The following is a 20699-nucleotide window of genomic DNA, read 5'->3' as shown; positions in this document are numbered from 1 at the left end:
TCGGAAATTTTCTGCATTTCCCGCCTGGGCCCCAAATATTTTCTCCGTTTAAGTATGACGTTAGTCGAAACTCAGATTCCCTCCTCGTACAGTCGTCGCTATAATGTACGTGAAATTATACCACAATGACAAACTGTTAGATCTTGCCACTACATTGCTAATCCACCGTTTCCACTATTTCATGTTCCTACAGTATTTAATTCTCATCAATGGACGTAATATACGTAATTCAGTGGGTTATTTATTGCAGTCTACACCCCTGCTGTATTTCATTGTGTCTAGAACATTAGACACCATTTCCGAAGGAACTGAAATTCCTTCTGGTCTTCTACGTTTCGAAGAAGTTTAGACGAATTCTGAGTATTTCCATTGACAATTTCACGTCAAATTTACGTCCCCACGCGTGTCCTCTGTCTCTAATAATCTCGTCTCCTACGGACATTAACATTTTTCGCTCATTTTTGTTCATTCTGTTATTGGTTCCAGCCAAAGCAAATCCACAATCCTGAGACGTAACCCTGCCGTATTGAACAGTCTGCGCAAAATGTCACCCAGGGAAAGACGATACTGTGATGATAATATAAAATGGAAGGATCCATTGAGTACAAACCAAGTACAGGACGACCTTCTCGCATACAGTGATGTCGCTGTGTCATGATCACGCCTGCCTCGGTGGCCGAGCGGTTCTAGGCGCTACAGTCCGGAACCGCGCGACTGCTACGGTCGCAGGTTCGAATCCTGCCTCGGGCATGGATGTGTGTGATGTCCTTAGGTTAGTTAGGTTATAGTAGTTCTACGTTCTACGGGACCGATGACCTCAAATGTTAAGTCCCATAGTGCTCATAGCCATTTGAACCATATTTTTGTCATGATCACCCAAGATATCGCTGCGGAAACAGTCTTCGGACCAACAGGTATCAAAATCCTCGGTACCGACACATTAGGAACAATCATCTTTTACACTATTTTTTTTTTCTAACTTTAACTAAATATCTTCATTTCCGCAAATGATCAGTATCAGCGTTATACCATCATCGAGAGAACAAGTTGAGTGCCAAGTCACATAGCATTTTCACATGGGATCACAGTAACATGAGACCGAAGTGTAAGTTATGTGAACTGAGGAACTTGGAAATAGTGAACGTATTGAGATCCTACGTCTGTTTCAGCCAATGATGTTGTTCAAACAGCGGACATAATCAACTAATTAGAAATTTTATTGCAGATGCTATCTCAGAAATGCATAAAACGTAACTTGATATCGAAATATGTAAATCTCAGTTTAGGGCAACAGAACTATTTGATAATTTAATTTGGAACGGAAATGTGTGGAGCTCACGCTAAACGATGAGAAATCCAGACTAGCTGGTACATCAAAAGATTCTTCTGTGAGACAGCAACCCTTTTCCAATGAAACTTACAGATGCCATCTGATTGCAAAACAAAATGATTCACATTAAAATGCCAAATATTGCTAATCTTTACTTTTAATCTTGCAAACAATTACTATACCAGAACTGTTATTGTAATTACATGGCAAATGAACACGGAAATTAACGCATCTGACTCTCTGATAAAACAATTTGAAAATTCACAAGACAGAACTTTTCTGAAATCTGTTACTGGTATTAATCCTCTGAACTGATACTGACATTATTTTCAAAAATCCACTCCGACGATCAGTGCGCGTTACACTGGACATGAACTTCGATGGTAATTAAATTTATTGGCCCACCAGTGCGCAAGGAACGCTAGTCAACTCTGAAGATTCCTAATGTTAGGAATAATGATGCGACTGTCAAAAAATCTGATTTTATTTGCTGCACTTGCGATGTGCAGTACTAGACGGTATCTTATCAATTTCCATGAATGATTCTCAGAACGCTTCTCGCAATATGCAATGCGAGTGCGCAAACAGAACGTGAAAGTAAAAATGAAAATGGAAAAGTAATCTTAATAACTGATATATGAGAACAAGACTCCAAGTTTAATTATGCTTTACTAAGCCATGAAAACAGAATATCTTTTAATAAACTTCTCCCTTCTAGACAAGTTAGCAAAATATTTCTTAATAACTCTCCCTTGTAGAATTGCCTTCCTTGACTCTTGCTTCAAGTATAAGACAAGACCGTGTGCTTCATGACAGTACTTCTGCAGCAATCTTCAACCATATCCAATATTCTAATGAAAAGAAACCACACAGGTACAAATATAAAAAGAGTGGATTACCTTAAAAGTTAACTTTTATCATCCTTCCAATATTATAACAACATTTGCTCAATATGTCTCCTCAGAACATATTGCTGCTAAATCATTTTTCAATAATGCTGAATCAAATACACAGCAGCCAGCTCAGCTTAGTGCCACAGCAAACTGCATGGAGCCATCCAGCATAATCCTTCCATTAAGCTTTGTATCTGCATTTAACCAATATCATCTCCAATGCATGTCATAAATACGGGAAACAAATTTACAAAGGAATTAGATAACTAGTTACATAGATTTTAGTGCCAAAGTGAATTGTTTTGAGAAATTATTAGAAGAATCAAAAATACTTATATGATATAATGATATTGCACATAACGGTTGTCACTAAACTTCAGGTGTCTTCTCATACCACTGCTTAATCAAGTAAACAATTAATCTCCATTTTAAAGTAACTCAGATAAATGAATAGAATTTGATTCAGTTCCTTAAGTTGGATACATTTATGTGTCTGGTAAGAATGGTAAGAACCAAATTATCTCCTGTACAATAATATCTGAAATAAGTATGGTGATCAACAAAACAGCTAATTACTGTATACACACTCTTAGAATAGGAAACCTGATCAGTACAATTAATGGCAGTCATGCATCAGTAGCATCTTGTACAACTGGAACAAAAATCTTAGGGGTAACATTATTTTCGTTTTTCTCAAATTCAATGGTACCATTATGACTACAGAAATGTTGTCATTCGTGATGATAAAAAAGTGACTTGTTAATTATAATTGCATTAAAAGGTAGCATTTTAATGCAAGTTCAGGGATCAGGTGTAGGTCACAAAGCAGCTCTGTTGTCTGTTGAGTAAAAGGCATACTTGCAGAGCACAGTTCTGAATAAAAAATTCTCATGTTAAGATTATTATGGTTCTTAATAACAATGCACAAAAACACACACATACATCGTCGCTACTGAAATAATATCATCTTCTACCTCTCATTTCCTTCCAAGTTAAAAACATCTCTTCACCTAGATACACATCCTAATTCAGTATATATTCTTTCCTCAGTACGGCTCAGCATAAGTACCATTTTTATTGCTGCCTAATATCGACATATTATTACATCACACAAATACATCTTTGAATCATAATAGAATTTATCTGAATTAAAAAGATAGTGAAAAGAAAAGGAGTGGTGGCCTTGTTCTTCGAATACTGTGTAGTCATGATATTTTGAATTTATAATGTGTGCGCCATTCATATTCAGTGCGATGGCCATGTGTTGATGAAAGCCGTTGGGTAAGAAAGAAAATGTGGTATTGCCTTTGCGTAGTGAACAATCAGAGTTGTGTAAATTACTAGTAGTCAGATGTGCGTTATCCGTTACCGTTGCGTAATATTCAAACAGGAGAATAATTTGTAGCTTAATGGTGAGTACTAGAGTTCATAATCAGTCACTGATTTTCTCGATAAATAAGAATAAATCCACTGGCTAGGCAAACCACTCATCTTGCAGGCCTGACTGCTTGATGCCACAGTATGAGCAAGGCATGTGGGTGCCTCTCAAACGAAAACATCTAACAAAAAATAAAATAAATTTATCCCAACGTAAAAGATCCGTTATACTTTCCACCACAAGAACTTATTTTCCTAACTAGTGATAAATGTATTTGCTGTGAATTTTTAGCATTACTTGTGAATGATATTCAAATGAATATGTTTATTGTGAGAAAATGGACACAGTCTAAGAGAAATTGTAGTGTAGAATGTCATTTATGTAAAAACGAAAAATACTGGTACCAAAAGGTAAGAAATGACGTGCTTATGATGCAGATGTATTTGTGTGCTGTAATAAGATGTCAATATTAGACAATAATAAAAAATGGTACTTACGCTGAGCAGTACCGAAGAAAGTATATATACTGAATTAGGATGTGTATCAGGGCGAAGAGATGTTTTTAAGTATAAATATTTCTGGAAGGAAATGAGAGGTAGAAGACGATATTAATTCAGTAGCGACGATGTATGTGTGTGTTTTTATACATTGTTATTAAGAACCATAATAATCTTAACATGAGCATTTTTTATTCCAAACTGTGCTCTGCAAGTATGCCTTTCACTCAACAGACAACAGAGCTCCATTGTGACTGACACCTGATCTCTTAAGTTTCATAAATTTGCAGCTTGATAATGAAAATATAAATGACAAGTCACTTTTTTATCATCAGAAATGACAACATTTCTGTAGTCATAATGATACCAGCGATTTTGAGAAAAGCGAAAATAATGTTACACCTAAGATTTTTGTTCCAGTTGTTCAAAATGTTGACTGATGCATGACTGACATTAATTGTACTGATCAAGTTTCCTATTCTAAGAGTGTGTATACAGTAATTAGCTGTTTTGTTGATCACCATACTTATTTGTGATATTATTGTACATGAGATATTTGGTCGTTACCATTATTACCAGACACATAAATGTATGCAACTTGAGGCACTGAATCAAATTCTCTTCATTTTCTGAGTTACTTTAAAATGGAGATTAATTGTTTACATATTTAAGCAGTTGTATGAGAAGACACCAGAAGTTTACTGACAACCGTTAAATGCAATATCAATATTTCAGATAAGTATTTTTGAATTTGGGACTTGCTCAGAAAATTACCATGTTTCTCAGAACAATTCACTTTGGCACTAAAATCTATGTAACTAGTTATCTAATTCCTTTGTAAATTTGTTTCCCGTATTTAGGACATGCATTAGGAGATGATAGTGGTTAACACGCAGATACAAAGCTGAATGGAAAGATTATGCTGGATGGCCCATGCAGTTTGCAGTGGCACTAAGCTGAGCTTATAATAGATGGACCAATGGAAACACTGCTCATTATGTCAATTCTACAGCAATAATTTTACCTTTTCTAACTCTGGGATGTTAGTGCCGGCTGTGACAATACCCATTTTGTGCTCTGTGGATAAACTGTAGGCAAATACTATTCTCTCTGAGTCTGCCTCAGGAACGTGTTCGTGCTGCAATGTTGGTGTAGTTATGATAAGTGTGTGTGTGTGTGTGTGCGTGTGTGTGTGTGTGTGTGTGTGTGTGTGGCAAAACAGTGATGCATGTGACATTTTGCTATGACATTTTATTCCCTCCCATTGCGTGACGTTGTATCTTAACTTTTTCAATAATTTTGACAGACAGCTATAAGCATTTGTGTGCCATACTGTAAATATGTTTATCTTGATTGCTGGATTCGAACTGACAAGAGGATTTACTTCTTCTCATCAGAGTCTCTTAAAGATTTGGGCAAAAAATTGTAACTGATTTGTAAAGTTTTGCACAATGTCACAAGACATGTGTGTTCATTTCTTACATCACCTGAAATGATAAGAATATCTATTTTATTTATAGGTTCCTTTTCAAAATTTGTGCAACTATCCATAATAACATTTTAATGCTTTGTTCCTTATTGTAAAACAGGATGTATTTATGCCATTGTATCTGACTAAACTAGACAGCAAACGTCTGGTTATGCCATGTTTTCTCTATTGCGACACGTATGTGAGATGACTTATTACTGGACGTTTAATACACTTGTTTACATTTATGTACTGTTACTTGTATTTTAACTTATATATCAAATTTATATCGGTTGGTACCTGTTCACTTATGTATACATTCTCACCCACCACAAATATTTGTAACAGCTCATTTTGCACCATGATTTTGTGACTCTTGTAGAAAAGTTTTTGAGTGCTTCTTTCCATTGTACCAGTAAGGATCACTCTGCAAGATTCTTGTTCAATAGCAGACGATTTTCAGGGAGTATTGGCCTTAATTGTGAATGAAGTTGCTAATTTGATAGGTGTGCTGAACCCATGTAATACCGATATAATCCAATTCTATGTGAAACTGTTTGAGACCAGAGATGTTGGTCAGAGTTAAGTCAGACAATCGCACCCACTGCGCATGTTGGACAGGCTAGCAACGTACTTACTTTAAAATGGATGGAATCTGGTTGCTGTGTATTGGATTCAGCATTATTGAAAAATGATTTAGCAACAATATGTTCTGAGGAGACATATTGAGCAAATGTTGTTATAATATTGGAAGGATGATAAATGCCAACTTTTAAGGTAATGCACTCTTTTTATATTTGTACCTGTGTAGTTTCTGATCATTAGAATATTGGATATGATTGAAGTTTGCCGCAGAAGTACTGTCATGAAGCACACGGTCTTGTCTTATACTTGAAACAAGTGTCAAGGAAGGCAATTCTACAAGGGAGGGTTATTAAGAAATATTTTGCTAACTTGTCTAGAAGGGAGCTGTTTATTAAAAGAAGTTCTGTTGTCATGGCTTAATGAAGGATAGTTAAACTTCGACTCTTGTTCTCATATATCAGTTACTAAGATTAGTTTCCCATTTTCATTTTTACTTTCACGTTCTCTTTGCGCACTCACATTGCATATTGTGAGATGCGTACTGAGAAGAATATATGAAAATTGATTAAATACCGTCTTGTACTGCACATCGCCAGTACAGCAAATAAAATCAGATTTTTTGACAGTCGCATCATTATTCCTAATAGCAGGAATCTTCAGAGTTGACTAGCGTTCCGTGCGCACAGGTAGGTCAATAAATTTAATTACCATCGAAGTTCATGTCCAGTGTAACGCGCACTGATCGTCGGAGTGGGTTTTTGAAAATAATGTCAGTATCAGTTCAGAGAATTAATACTAGTAACCGATTTCAGAAAAGTTCTGTCTTGTGAATTTTCAAGTTGTTTTATCAGAGAGTCAGATGCGTTACATTCCGTGTTCATTTGCTGTGTCATTACAATAACAGTGCTGGTATAATAACTGTTTGTAAGATTAAAGGTAAAGATTATCAATATTTGGCATTTTAATGTGAATCATCTTGTTTTGCAATCAGATGGCATCTGTAAGTTTCATTGGAAACTGGTTGCTGTCTCACAGACGAATCTTTTGATGTACCAGCTAGTCTGGATTTCTCATCGTTTAGCATGAGCTCCACACATTTCCGTTCAAAATTAAATTTTCAAATAGTTCTCTTGGCCTACACTGAGATTTACATATTTCGATATCAAGTTACGTTTTCTACATTTCTGAGATACCAACTGCAATAAAATTTCTAATTAGTTGTTTATGTCCGCTGTTTGAACAACATCATCGGCTGAAACAGACGGAGGATCTCAATACGTTCACTATTACCTAGTTCACATAGGTAGATGTATCACATTAGAACAACCGAAATAAAATATTTTAACGTACCTCCACTATGTACTTTAATTTAAGAAATCTACATGTTACCAAGTGTTTGTCTTAACTTGTGATCCATATGTTTGTGACTATTACAGCGCCATGTATCACAAAGCGAAAAAACTGATCCAACTGAAACATTCATATTTCTTTTCGTACTACACGAATATGTAATAAAAATGGGTGTTCCTACTTTTAAAAAAAGGCAGTTAATACGCGTTTGGCCTATGGCAGCCACGCGGGATTAGTCGCACCGTTTAAGGCGCTGGAGTCAGGGACTGTGTGGCTGGTCCCGGCGGAGGTTCGAGTCCTCCTACGGGCATGGGTGTGTGTGTTTGTCCTTAGGCTAATTTAGGTTAAGTCGTGTGTACGTTTAGGGACTGATGGCCATAGCAGTTAAGTCCAATAAGATTTCACATGCATTTGAACATTTTTTTTAAACCTATGGCAGCGCCACCTAGAGGGCCAACCATAGCGCCATCTGGTTTCCTCCTTCTTGCTAGACAAGTTTCGTTCTTTGCAGTTTTTCTGTTTTATACACTACATCTGGCAACAAAGTATCGTAACGGTGTATGGCGGGCGTCATGTCCATCAGCTTTCCTACCTCGGCCTTTTGTCTGGTTTGTGCCGTCGTTGCTTGCCCAATGTTTACCATGATTATGCTCCTTTCCTTACAGGTTCCAATGTCGTCACATTTACACCTCTGTTTCTCTCTCTGTGCTATTTATGCTTTCCGTTATTTGTTTTTGTGCATTCCTTAACAGTCTTTTTATTTTGTGCGTTGTGTAGTTACTATGGCTGCCAAGCCACAACCAACAGATGTGCCGCTTGGAATTAATCTAAATCATTTTATTCAGTTTCAGTGTCAACAAATGGCGCACCTGGTCTACGTGTAGCGTCGCTCATGACGTCGCAGACGACTTCATACAAGGCACAGTGCCACCGCCTGCGTAGGCGTATGTGAGTATGTGTCGCCGTTTCATGAGTTTGACCGTTTGAAGGAATACTCGACAGATCACCTAGCACATTTCAACGTGTATGTGGTAGCACATGACACGCAAGGTACTGACAAGCATTCTTATTTTTTGGCAACGGTGTGAGGATGGCCTATCACCTTTGTGCAAAACTTTTTCCCACATTCAGTCCTGAACGAGTAGAAAATGAGGAACTACTGCATTCGCATGCAAAGTGTTATGAGGGCAGGGTACAAGTGGTGGCTGCATGTTGTAAATTCTTTAGGTTACATAAGTGAGCCGAGGTGGCTCCATTTTACCTATCTCTTACGGATGCCCTCTGTCACTGGCGCCCCGATAGGCGCTATTTCCGTAGATGATTGTTGACTCATAGAATTCGAAATAGGCTGGTAGTGGGCTGTGAGAAGAGAAAGGGCAGGTGAGGTGCAGCGTAAAGGTATCAGGCGTGGATTTTCGCGCGCAACGGTTCCTGTGGCCGTTTGTTCTGACGCCATCTACTTGTCACTTCTTCCCTGTCTAAGCATGCTGAACGGATCTAGACGCTTGCAGTTTTCCGCTCATCTTTTCCTCGTATGCAGGAACCATTACTGGAATATTTTGCGGTCAGAAATGCCCGCGCTCTGATAGCTGGGTCTCTGCTGTTTGTGCCTTATGGATCACTGGAACTCTTTTAATTTTGTGTTGAATGCAGATGCTCTTTCCGCATCCCTGTTCGCCTAGATTCAACATTCTAGGAGTCCTCTGCTTCTTGTTGCTACAATGATGCACAAGGCACAGATGTTTCGCATAGCTTTCCACTTAATTACCGGAAAATAGCCTACACCAAAGGAGTGGATCCTGATTTGCAGTTGTTGTTGTACCACATTTGGAATGGTTGGCTGTTGTCAGACAGACTGATTTATAGCGCGGTGGTTCGACGGTATTTCATACGTCGGCATGTCCGTTGGCCAGGCTCACTGCATCCATCTCTGGCGGGCCTCCTGCTGTCGGCGCCAGTCCCAGGGCCAGTGGAAGTCGACGCTCTTTAACGGTCACCGCCATCTCGACAGCCGCCGTCTGAGGATGGGCCCCTTCCCCTGGCGGCTGTCCTACCCCGCCGCCTCTGGTCCCTCTGCACCAGTTTGGATGCCTCTACCCCTGTTTGCTGCTCTGCCTCTATGTATGGGTGCGTGCCAGTTGATTGATTTTTCGACTGGTGCGTCCAGGCAGACTCAGGGCGTAAGCTGGGCCGCCAGTGGGAACCGGGCATCTGCGTCAGCTTCGGCTCCTGTCGTGCCATAGCCGCCTGCATCCAGCCCTCCCCCACGTTGTCGTTGTCCCATCTACACTACACTACGATGTCGAGGAAATTTGGGGGCAACATAGTAGGATGTTTCCCTTCAATGCCAACGGCAGTTGTGTGGGATCCAGTGGACCCAATGGAGCATGTCCACTGAGCCACTGAGCCACGCCTCCGACTGGCACTGAGCCACTTCAAGACGACAGCATACCTCTTGCTCAGCGAAGCGAGCGTCGTTTTTGTGGACATTGTGCTACCTGAACTCCGTTTCTTGCTGCATTATTTATATTGAGTTTTCTGCCGTTTGATGAAGTACAAGTTAAGTAAATCTTCTTTTTGATGACCATTTCTGTTCCTGTTCAGCTTTTTTACGACTACAGTTGCCGCTCCACTCTGCAGCCCACCTCTCCTTAAAGTTGTGTACAAAGTTTTACACAGTAGTTTGTGTGACATTTTACATCACGTGAGACTTAAATGACGGCATCTGAAGCACATGAGAATTCTTTCCGCTGTATGTCTTTCTTGTCAAGAATGATACACTATTGTAAATTAATAAGTAGATCTAAATATAGGAAAAAAGTATGTCGTTTTGAGAGGGAAAATTCATGCAATCCATAAAATGATGAACCGAAAAAGACAGAAGAATAAAAAGAAGTATGTGACAGAACGGTAGGATGCGTTGTCTAAAGATGTAATTATGACCTACAAAATATAGTTTTGCGTAAATACTATTTTGTTTATCTGCAGCTGGGCTGGTAGAAGGTGCGGAGCTGGCGCTAAGACTGTAAGATTTTTGCACAGGACGCATCACAATTAGAAGAGGCCGGATGCGGGATGAAACTGAAACGGGCGCCAGGGGCATGCAAGTGCCAAGATTTTAAGCAGTGGGCGTCACAAATAGTTGAGAAAACTGGCACGAGTGAAATTGTACTAAGTGATAGGTTTGTGTGTGTGAGTGTGTGTGTGTGTGGAATGGGGGAGGGGTTGTGTGTAACAAAGTTCTCAAAAAGACTATGTCAGCAGAAACCTATGTGCAGTACTGTTACTCGTTAAGCCCAGTGCAACGTTTGGTAGCAGGTCGCTGGAGATGCAAACAAGAAACGGCGCATCCCAGAGATGAATTCTATTATTGTGCGATCATTTATTTCAGCGTTTGCGGAAATCTCGTAGCTTTTACACGGAAATCGATGCAGTTAGAGGACTTATCTGGACACCGCTGTGCCATTACTGCCACCACTGTGCCATTCGGAAACGAAGTATCGCTGGATATTCCATTTATCAGTACGCTGTGTCTTATTCCTTTGACTCACATAGCTTCATGCTACACTACTATGATACATAGACTTTTATGCACCTCTGAGCATTGCGGACATGTTCCCTGCAAAAGGAAAGAAATGTAATTACTTAAATTTATATTTTCAAAGCTTTGTCTACTCTTCATATATATCAAGGTGACGCGGAATTGATATTGTAATGCTTTAACAATTTGTTGTTCGCCTTTTGCGTTTTTCATGCAAATAGTTAAGTGACTTCGTGTTAAAGGTTTGTTACAAGGATTAATCTTACGGGCATATTAGGCGCTTCTCATGTTTTCTCATGGGAGTTTATTTCGTTGATTTATTCGTTCATCTCGTCCCTCATTTTAAAGATTATCTATGGTGGCGTTTATTATACGAGAATAGCCATCATTTTGTTTAAAAAGATCTATTTGGCAGGCCCGAAACGATAATAAGGATGATTCAAACTAGCTGTCTGTGACCTATTCCGGCGCTATTTATATCGCAAAGCATTCCGTCAAACAGATTTTAAAGTCGCGTTTCTTACCGAGCAAGCATAGAGTCCTTGCAGACTTTCTGACTGCAGCTTTTCGCACAAGTCCCTTCCTCCGCGAGGCGGTGCTGGCAAATTGCTCCCATTATTCACACTCGGTTAACGCTGACGCTGAACGTACAACTAGCTGCGCGCAGTCGCCAGAGGGAAATAATACCCAGCAGAACACAGTAATATTAGGGGTTGTTCCGTAACACCCAGAGGCAACAGCATCTGCAGTTTATTTGCTTGCACCGCACTCCACTCATTCTTCCCGCTAAGAGCGTGTTTCCTCTGGAGACCGAGCATTATGCGCCATGTGGCTGGGAAAGATGACCGTTTCTTAGCATGAGCCGCAATTAATTTATGCTCTGAATTTTAATGAAATCACTAACAACTACAGTAAACCACATACTTCCAATAACCAAGAGTAATTTCTTCCCTTCGTTTCAACAAACACATCTTTAACACAAACTGAAGTACAATAAAACTGTTTCACCTTGCATAGTAACCGATTCAGCCAAGCAACAAATTAATGAAGTTGTTGACTTTCTGCGCTGGGAAATTTTGATGTACGACGACATTTAGGTATTGGTATCGATTTTTGCATATGGGCGTTAATGATTAAATTAGAGAGTCTCAGCTAAACTTATGATATTTAGTAGCAATAGTTCCAAGTAAAATGAATCATGACGGATTTCTAGAACCAAATGTTACTAAGAAATAAATTCATTTTGTAGAAGAGATCAGTTCAGAATAGGCCATATTAATCACCGAAACATCTCTAGGCCAGACAGAGAGATTGCTACAGCCTTGCGAACTTAGTTTATGGTGGTTTTTAATGAAGTTCTATTAACCAGAGGTTTTCCATTAGTCACGAGATACATGTCCAGTTGTCGACTTATAACAGTGAACGATATCTTCACCAGCTTCACGTAAAATCGGATCGTATGGCATAATGGGGTAAGAATAAATAACAGCGTGCATATCGACAGCGCTGCGTTCATGAAGGCTGAACGAGTAATTCAGCGTCATAGGCAGTGTCATATATCTCAACAAATAAAACGGAAAGAAAACGGTGTTATTGATCAACGTTGAATGTCAGATCGGTGGGACACATCACACAGTTAGTATTACACGCATGGGCATCACCGCCGGATTGGATGTGTCCTCCCTCTCAATACGTTTTGAAAATCAATTTCAAATTTTTAAGTCTGAGTTGAAAAAATGACAACGTTGAACGAATATATCTGAGTTTAATAGGTACACACACACTAAAGGCTCTTGTGTAGCAAGAATTAATGCTTTGCAGGCTTAACTAATGTGACTGTAAATCAAATGCACTTAATATTATTCATACATAAAGACGATCCTACAAGTTTACATGCACTGTGTTGGTTCGACTGCTAGTGATGAAGCAAGCAGAATTTCGTTGGAAAAGCTATTCGGTTTGAAATAGTTTACATCATAGTTTGGGACATAATACAAAACAATCATCCACACATTGCCGATAAATTTAACTGATAATTTTGCATAACTCTTTAATAGTCGGTAATCGCAAAATACATTCTAATCCAAGGTTACATTGGAAAGATTTGTAAGTGCCATTGAAGTATATAGTCTGAGACATCAATACTTTTCCGAAAGGTGATATTAGGTCCTAATTTTTTCAGCCTTTTTCAAGGGGATCTCCTATTTAGACCACATGTGATCAGTATCTGGCTATTGAATCATCGTCCGCAGTAATTTCGTGCTGGTGACGCGTATGATTACGTGGTTTATAGATGTACTTTCCGCTGGAAAATTACCTGTCTGACTCTAAATTATACTATGATGATCTTCTACAGTAGAAATGTAAATGGAAGGTCTTAACTAAGAGCACAGAGTGCAGCTGATTAATGCAGTGCTAGCAGCTCCTCAAACGGTAGATAAATTAGCTTACCGACAAGCATATGTTTTAGTTCCCCTTTATTATGAGATGAAACAGTCTTCCAGTACAGAAGTTTTAGTTTACGTTGTTGTGTTGACTTAATAATCAGTTTTTCATATTCGTAAGTCTTCTTCTAGCTGTGACAATCGCAATACTTTATTACTACATCATCATCACTGCTCTCAACAGAGTTTACATTGTTGGGTATAACTGCTCTACTCCAGGGAACTTCCAGCTTTCTAAGGAGCAAGCCTAGGGTGTGAAGGGAATTTACAATACTTCATCATATATGTCAGTGGCTCCGATTAGAACGAAGTATTTTTTCTTTTGCTGTCTTTATTACATCCTTGGATTCTATACAGAATACTCTTCAGTTATGTGGTAGGGTAGCAAAGATGACGGAGATGACATCAGTTTCTACATTCCATAGTTAACTAACCTCAATGTTCAGCTCCTTACATTTCAGTTTATTATGAGCCGTCGTATCAATAAGATATCGATTAGGATTCAGGATATTTTATGTGGCAGACGTACAAGTATGCCAGGGTGATTAGATGCAGTCGTTTGACCCTTATGTAAGTGTTGTCTGTAAAAGAGTTACGGCCCCCTTTACAATGAAGCGATCGTAAGAGAAGATGCAACAAGAAAAGAGCATTGTCTCTTGTGTAAACCCTGAGCACGTCTGTGCAAACGCCATTCGGTTGAGCTTGGTTCGAACCGATTGTGTTCGTTCGTCTTCCGCTGGTTGTCGGTCTTCCAGCGGTATTCAACTTCCGCCCTGGTGCGCTATGAATACCCGCCTGGGGCGCCGTGGATTTGTTCTGTAGTTAGCTGTAAAGAAGACAGAAATTTCATTTATGGTGGCAGCCTGTGTGGATTCAGACGAATCCCTTTTAAGATGTTGCCCAGCCTGCGTAATCAGCCATAACCTCGTAGCTGAGCTACTGTTTATTATACTGTGACTTCGTAGAAAGTTGACAAATTCGATAAACTAACATAAAGTTTTTAAATTTGTCAAGTGGAAGTAAAAACTTGCTGAGGATAGCAACGAAAATGGTAATGAAGATAGGAACCCCAAGTATAAGACGATAGGTACTTAGATTTTGTTTTCACTTGCATGTAGATGTAGATGCATCGAGAGCAATTAAGACCTCCACACTGTGTTTTGTGTTAGAAAGTACTTTCTGTTGAATGTATGCTACCTAGTAATTTAAAGCGTAACGTAAAAGTGTTCATAAGAACGACGAGGTCGAACCAAGAGAATACTTTTCTAGAAAACAGAGTTCAGTGAAAGAACTAGAATTATGATGTTCTAAGGAAGCGAAAATGTAGAATAAAAAAAAATTCTAGCGTCCTACAATGTAGCTTACAGGGTGGGAAACTGTGAGGGAGTCCATACGAATGCAGAAGGATTAATTCTGTAGTAATTTTTATGGTAAGGCTCTATGGGACCGAACTGCCGAGGTCATCGGTCCCTAGGCTTCCACAGTAAGCAATGTAAATTAAACTTACACTAAGGACTCGAACCTCCGACATGAGGAGCCGCGTGAACCGTGACAAGATGCCCCTGACCGCGCGGCTACCCCGCACGGCGAATTCTATTGTGTGCTGTTGACATGTGCCCATTAGGTTGATGAGGCCATTGACAGGAATAGGTAAGTACATTTAATTTGCTATGTGTTATTCCTTAATGAAAAAGTAACCACATCAAGGAAGAGCGTTTTCTGATAACCAAATGCAGGTACGGTAGGCAAATGTTTGTTCGAGACAGCGTACAATTTCATTATGGAAAATGAAATTATCCAGGCTAACTGTGCTGGAGTGTGTAGTGATGGGGTGCGATCCGTGTCATGGTGTTATAATGGTCTACAAACACTTACCAGCGGCAGACGTTCTGACACTATGTGCTTCCCAACATCTGACTCAAGTACCACAAGCTGTCATAAATATGGTCAACTCCATTAAAACTCGTCCTCATAGAGATAGATTATTTAGGTAAATGTGTCACGGTATGGGTTCTGAACATACACCTCCTCTTATTTTATATCAACATTCGTTGACCTTCCAGGGGAAATGTCTTACTGTGCATTTTTGAACTTAAGCGAGAAGGCTGTTTTTACATGAAGGATGAAAATAACATCAGTGCTTTTTGAACACTGACTTACCATTAAATGTGTATAGTTATGGGATATATTTCAAAAGATTAACGCACTGAATAAGTCTGTACAAGGAAGTGAAACTCACTTCATTCAGCATGTTTACAGTTTCGGCCTTCAAAAAGAAACTCATTGTTTGCAAGAAGAGCATCAACGACGGAGGAGAAATGATCTACCATCCCTGTCTACAGCATTTTATAAACGTGATTGAGATAGGCCTTACTGCCGATATTTTTTTCAGTAATTGAAAGATATTTACCTGAACTTCATGTTCATTTTGGGAAACACTTTCCTAAAAATGTGATAGGTTTCAGTGGGTTCAAAATCTCTTCACTAATGACCCTCCTTCTGAGTTCAGCGCTGCAGACGAGGAAGAGCTGGTTAAACTTTCATCAGATTATTCACAGAAAGGGGAGGGAGTGTTTCCTTCAGAGACATTGCCACCGTTCGGTGGTGAGTAAGAAATGAGTTTCGAAGATTGAGCAAGAAAGCACTTAAGGTATTATTTCCTTTAGCAGCCTCCTATTTTTGTGAGAGTGGGTTTTCGGGAATGGTTGTCATTAAAGTGAAGTACACATCACGATTTTGTGTGGAGAAGGAAATGAGGGTATCCGCACCTCATTTGTGTCACGATTTGTCAATCTGTATTGCAATAAGCAAACTCAAGTGTCGCATGGTGGTGAGTGGTATTTTATTCATAAATTTTTGATTAATTATTTCCGTTTTTCACAAGGTTTCCTACATGGGGTCCATGTAAGCAACACAGTTGATTAATGGAGCCAAATACTCAAAGACGGTGGATCTAGACTCAAGACTTAGAAATCTATTTAGCTACGTCGTAAGTGTCACTTTTTATTTTAAAGCTGTATGTCAAGAGATGTGTAGTACACAGGCCTATGTTGTTACAGATTCAGATATATCTTTGTTCGAAAAACACTGTTTTGCTTACGCAAATGTTAAGCACTGTTCATACTGTGAACAGCTGAAAGCCAGGGCAAACTGAAAATGTCGTGTTTCCTGAGGGTAGTTTCAGTAGAGATTGCACTGTGTTTATCTTCACGTAATGGAGTAGGTTTTAAGTTTACTCCCTTTTCATTGAAGCCAACCGTTCCTCAGTCGCCCTACGTTTTCTTCGCTGTGGGTTTGTAACTGATTATGTCTTTAATTAATCTATCTTCCCGCATTCTGCTGATATGTTGTTTCCATTTTTCTTATGCTTCCTTGCTCTACTTTTTCTTTTATATCTTGTATATGTTCTTCTCTTATAATATTTTCCTTTACTTGATCTCTGATTCATTAACTTTCATTAGGATTTTAATTTCAGACGATTGTATTTTCCCTTTACTTTCTCAGTCCATTTTAAAATATTTTCCGTGTATTAGAATAGGAGTAACCATCACTTTGTAATATTCTGACTTTGTAACGTTCCTGGTCTTGGAACACTATGCTCTGTGTATTCTTCCAGAGATCGTGTGAAGATTACTTATATTATTAGTGCAGTCGACTTCATATTAAAGTATGACACTTGTTCCACTGATTGTTTACCTCATGCCATTTTGAAGTGAACTGGAAATCTCCATTCGAGAGCCATTACCTTAGTTTTATTCTATGAAACTGTTTAGATTATTCTTCTAACATATTTGATTAAGGCGATATATTGTAAACCAGAGGTCATTTCCTCTCTTATGAATAGTTTTTTGATAATCTTTCAACAACAGGTTGTGCAACGAATTCCTACCTTGTGCCCACCTCATCCTCTTAGAGTAGCATCCTACGATCTGTTCAGAAATTTCTGCCACAGATTAAGACCGAAGTTTCATACTATTATGTCCTCCTGGCTCCGTACGTCACGATTTTTTTCTTCCAAGACAGATGAATTTAGTCTACTAAGCTGTCAGCAGTTTTGATATTGTTTATTGCTAACGTTGTTTCTGCTGCTTCTCATTAGTTTTATCTTTCTTCGGTTTGCTCTAAATCTAGATTGAGTGCTTTATTTCTCCTTCGCTTTCATCGACGAGAGCAATGTCATCAGCTAATCTTGTCATTGGCATTATTCACACATAAGTTGTATCCCACTTTTGAACCTCTATTTTATTTCATTCCTCTCCTGTCTTCCACCACTCTAAATCTAAACATTTCGTTCTTGGTGCTCCATTCTTATTTCTCCCTTTTAATTATTATACACATTTCAAATTACCCATCTACCCCTACAGTTTAGTCCAGTTTTTCTAAGAAATTCTAGTCTAGTTCTAGACAACTAAAACTGAGAGTTTTAGTTGTCTAGCACTTTTCCAAGATAAACGGATCCTATGAGCCTGTCGTGACTTTTCTAAAATTATATTAAGTCTTGCTTCCTTTATCAAACAATGTCAGAACTGCTTCCCTTCTGCCTTCTCCAATGCCGGACTAATCGTCATCTAATAGATTCTCGATATTTCTTTCTATTCTTCTGTAAGTGATTCTTGTTCACAACTTATATGCATGAGATGTTAAGCTGACTATGCAATAGGTGTAACACTTATTTCTCCTTCATATCTTCCGAATTCTGTGGATGAAATTTTTCCATAAGCCTGATAGTACGTCTGCCGGCCGCGGTAGTCTAGCGGATCTGGCGCTGCAGTCCGGAACCGCGGGGCTGCTACGGTCGCAGGTTCGGATCCTGCCTCGGGCATGGCTGTGTGTGATGTCCTTAGGTTAGTTAGGTTTAAGTAGTTCTAAGTTCTAGGGGACTTATGACCTAAGATGTTGAGTCCCGTAGTGCTCAGAGCCATTTGAACCATTTGATAGTATGTCTCCAGTGTAAATGTTCTACGCATCAACATCAATAGTGGCTGTTACCACCTCCTTGTTACTTCTGTTATATGTCTCAAAAAACCTCGTTTTTTCAAAGACTGCGTCGTTCCATCTTATCCAAATCTATAATGGTCTATAAATGCGATTTTTTTCCTGGTTGTGGTGTATAAAAAATTGACACTAAATGATCGGTCATTTTTGGAGCCCTTTTCATCTTCTCATTACGTTCTGGGAAACCCTTGCATAGATTTTATAGTAGCCTTGCTCCTCTACAATCTTTCATGAATGTTTCGCTCATTTTTGTAGAGCGGTATCACCTCCTCTGCCTTCTATGATTCAGGTACCAGCCCCGCTTTGCATCTTTAATTTACGAGGTGTAAGGGTCTTATTGTGAAAAGGGAAGATGGAAAAACAGTGGAAGAACGTGGGCGTGATGAAAGAAATGGAAGGGGGCAGCCGCCTATTCGATTTTTCCTCAGAGCACCACTTTATTATTGCTCAACCTTTGTTTAACAATCAGTGAAGAAGTTAATGCAACGTGGAAGATACATGAGGACAACAGGTTTCAAGTGATCTATGTGATGACAGGAGAAAGTTTTGTCTCTACATTTTAAGCTGCACAAAGTTTACGGGGATAAACGTGGACTCCAGCCATAATCTGTTTTTACGAACTGCTTATTAAATTGAACATATTGTAGAAAGATAGGGTATTAAGGTAATAAGGCGCAGATACATTGAACGAACCAGCGTTTGTTGAGAATTTTAAAGGAAGAACTAGATAACCATTGACTGAAACAGAAACATGACAAAGAAATACAAATGAAGACGAGTGGGTAATTTCGCGAGATTAAATAGTGAAAGAAGCAGAGGTTTATACTGAGAAAAATACAAATCCTCACAGAAATCCTTGGCTAACACAGGAAAAACTGAAGTGAATAGATGAAAGGGAAAATATAAAAATGCAGCAAATAAAATTGTGAAAGAGGCATACAGACATCTAAGAAATGAGAGCGATAGAAAGTACAGAATGGATGGCTAAGTAGGTATGGCTAAGTGGATAAGCAGAAAGCTGTTGAATCTTGGATGGATACTGAAAGGAATGTCCCACATATAAGAAAATTAAAGGAATCTTTGAAGGAAAGAGTAGCAGCTGTCTCAAAATCAGGATCTTGGATGGAAAACGAGCTTTACGCAAACAGTGAGTCGTCAATGAATCCTCAGTTTGGCAACGGAGGGAAATGTGCGTATGTGGTAGTTGGGGAGGGGAAAATTGTAGAAAACAGTTGAAGAGGGAATCAAGGAGAATCAAGGTTTGACTAAAGTAAGCAGATCTGAGCGGACCTAAGTTGCGGTAGAAGTACCTACGCTGGGTATAAGAGGCTCTTACACGATCCTCTTGTGGAGAGAGCTGCATGAAACCATTCTTCAGACTGGAGATCGCAAAATAGACAATAGCTCCACAGGCACACTTTTTGTTAAAAGTAGTGGACTTCGTCCTACTTTTAGTTGGTTATAGTTTTGTGACATAGACGCAAACAATATTAAGCTATTTACTAAAAACTTGAGACTGACAGTTTTGTTTCAGCTACGGTGAAAGTCAGCTCGAACACAATCGAAGAAGGAGAGAAGTTGCATTGGCCGGTGGCAGGAATCCAAAATGATCTGTACAAAATGCCAGCCGATTAATGGCACACTTTATTTCCAAAAAGGGAAAGGAACATAATTTCTCGTGACGTAGTGGCTTAATGTGATTCCTGTGCCTCCTAAGTGCCGTTCCTTTACATACTATTACTACTCGCAGAATGCAGGCTGAGTGTCGTCTTCCTCGTACTCAGTACAGATACTCTCTAGGACTGCGACCGAACTGGTGACGGCTAGCGATGGGCTGCTGGTTAAGTCAGTGATGACAAGGGATTGCTTAACTCTATCTTCCTGGAGGTGTGGTGCTGTCCTATCTTTCCTTGATGCCGTTTGGCGACGTTGTACTTGTCGGTGTGCAGTCGATGTCTTCAGGTTGCCCACACTGTAATGGCACCTCCAAAATATCTAATGACGTTCATGCTGGATTTTGTGGACCTGATTTGAAAGTATACAGCTTCGCTGTTTAAAAGATACTGCCCTGTTGGATCACAAGTTATTAATTTAAAGAAACACTGACAATGTTCATTTACCTAGTGCATACTATGATGTCCTGATACAGATCCATGCTGCCAGTGTATATCTGATGGTGTTTGCGTGGCGTAATCAGGACGTTCGTGACACCGTTGTT

This window comes from Schistocerca cancellata, unplaced genomic scaffold (assembly GCF_023864275.1).
Source record: "Schistocerca cancellata isolate TAMUIC-IGC-003103 unplaced genomic scaffold, iqSchCanc2.1 HiC_scaffold_718, whole genome shotgun sequence".
NCBI classification, from domain to species: Eukaryota; Metazoa; Arthropoda; class Insecta; order Orthoptera; family Acrididae; genus Schistocerca; species Schistocerca cancellata.
Note: the sequence above shows the minus strand (reverse complement) of the source record.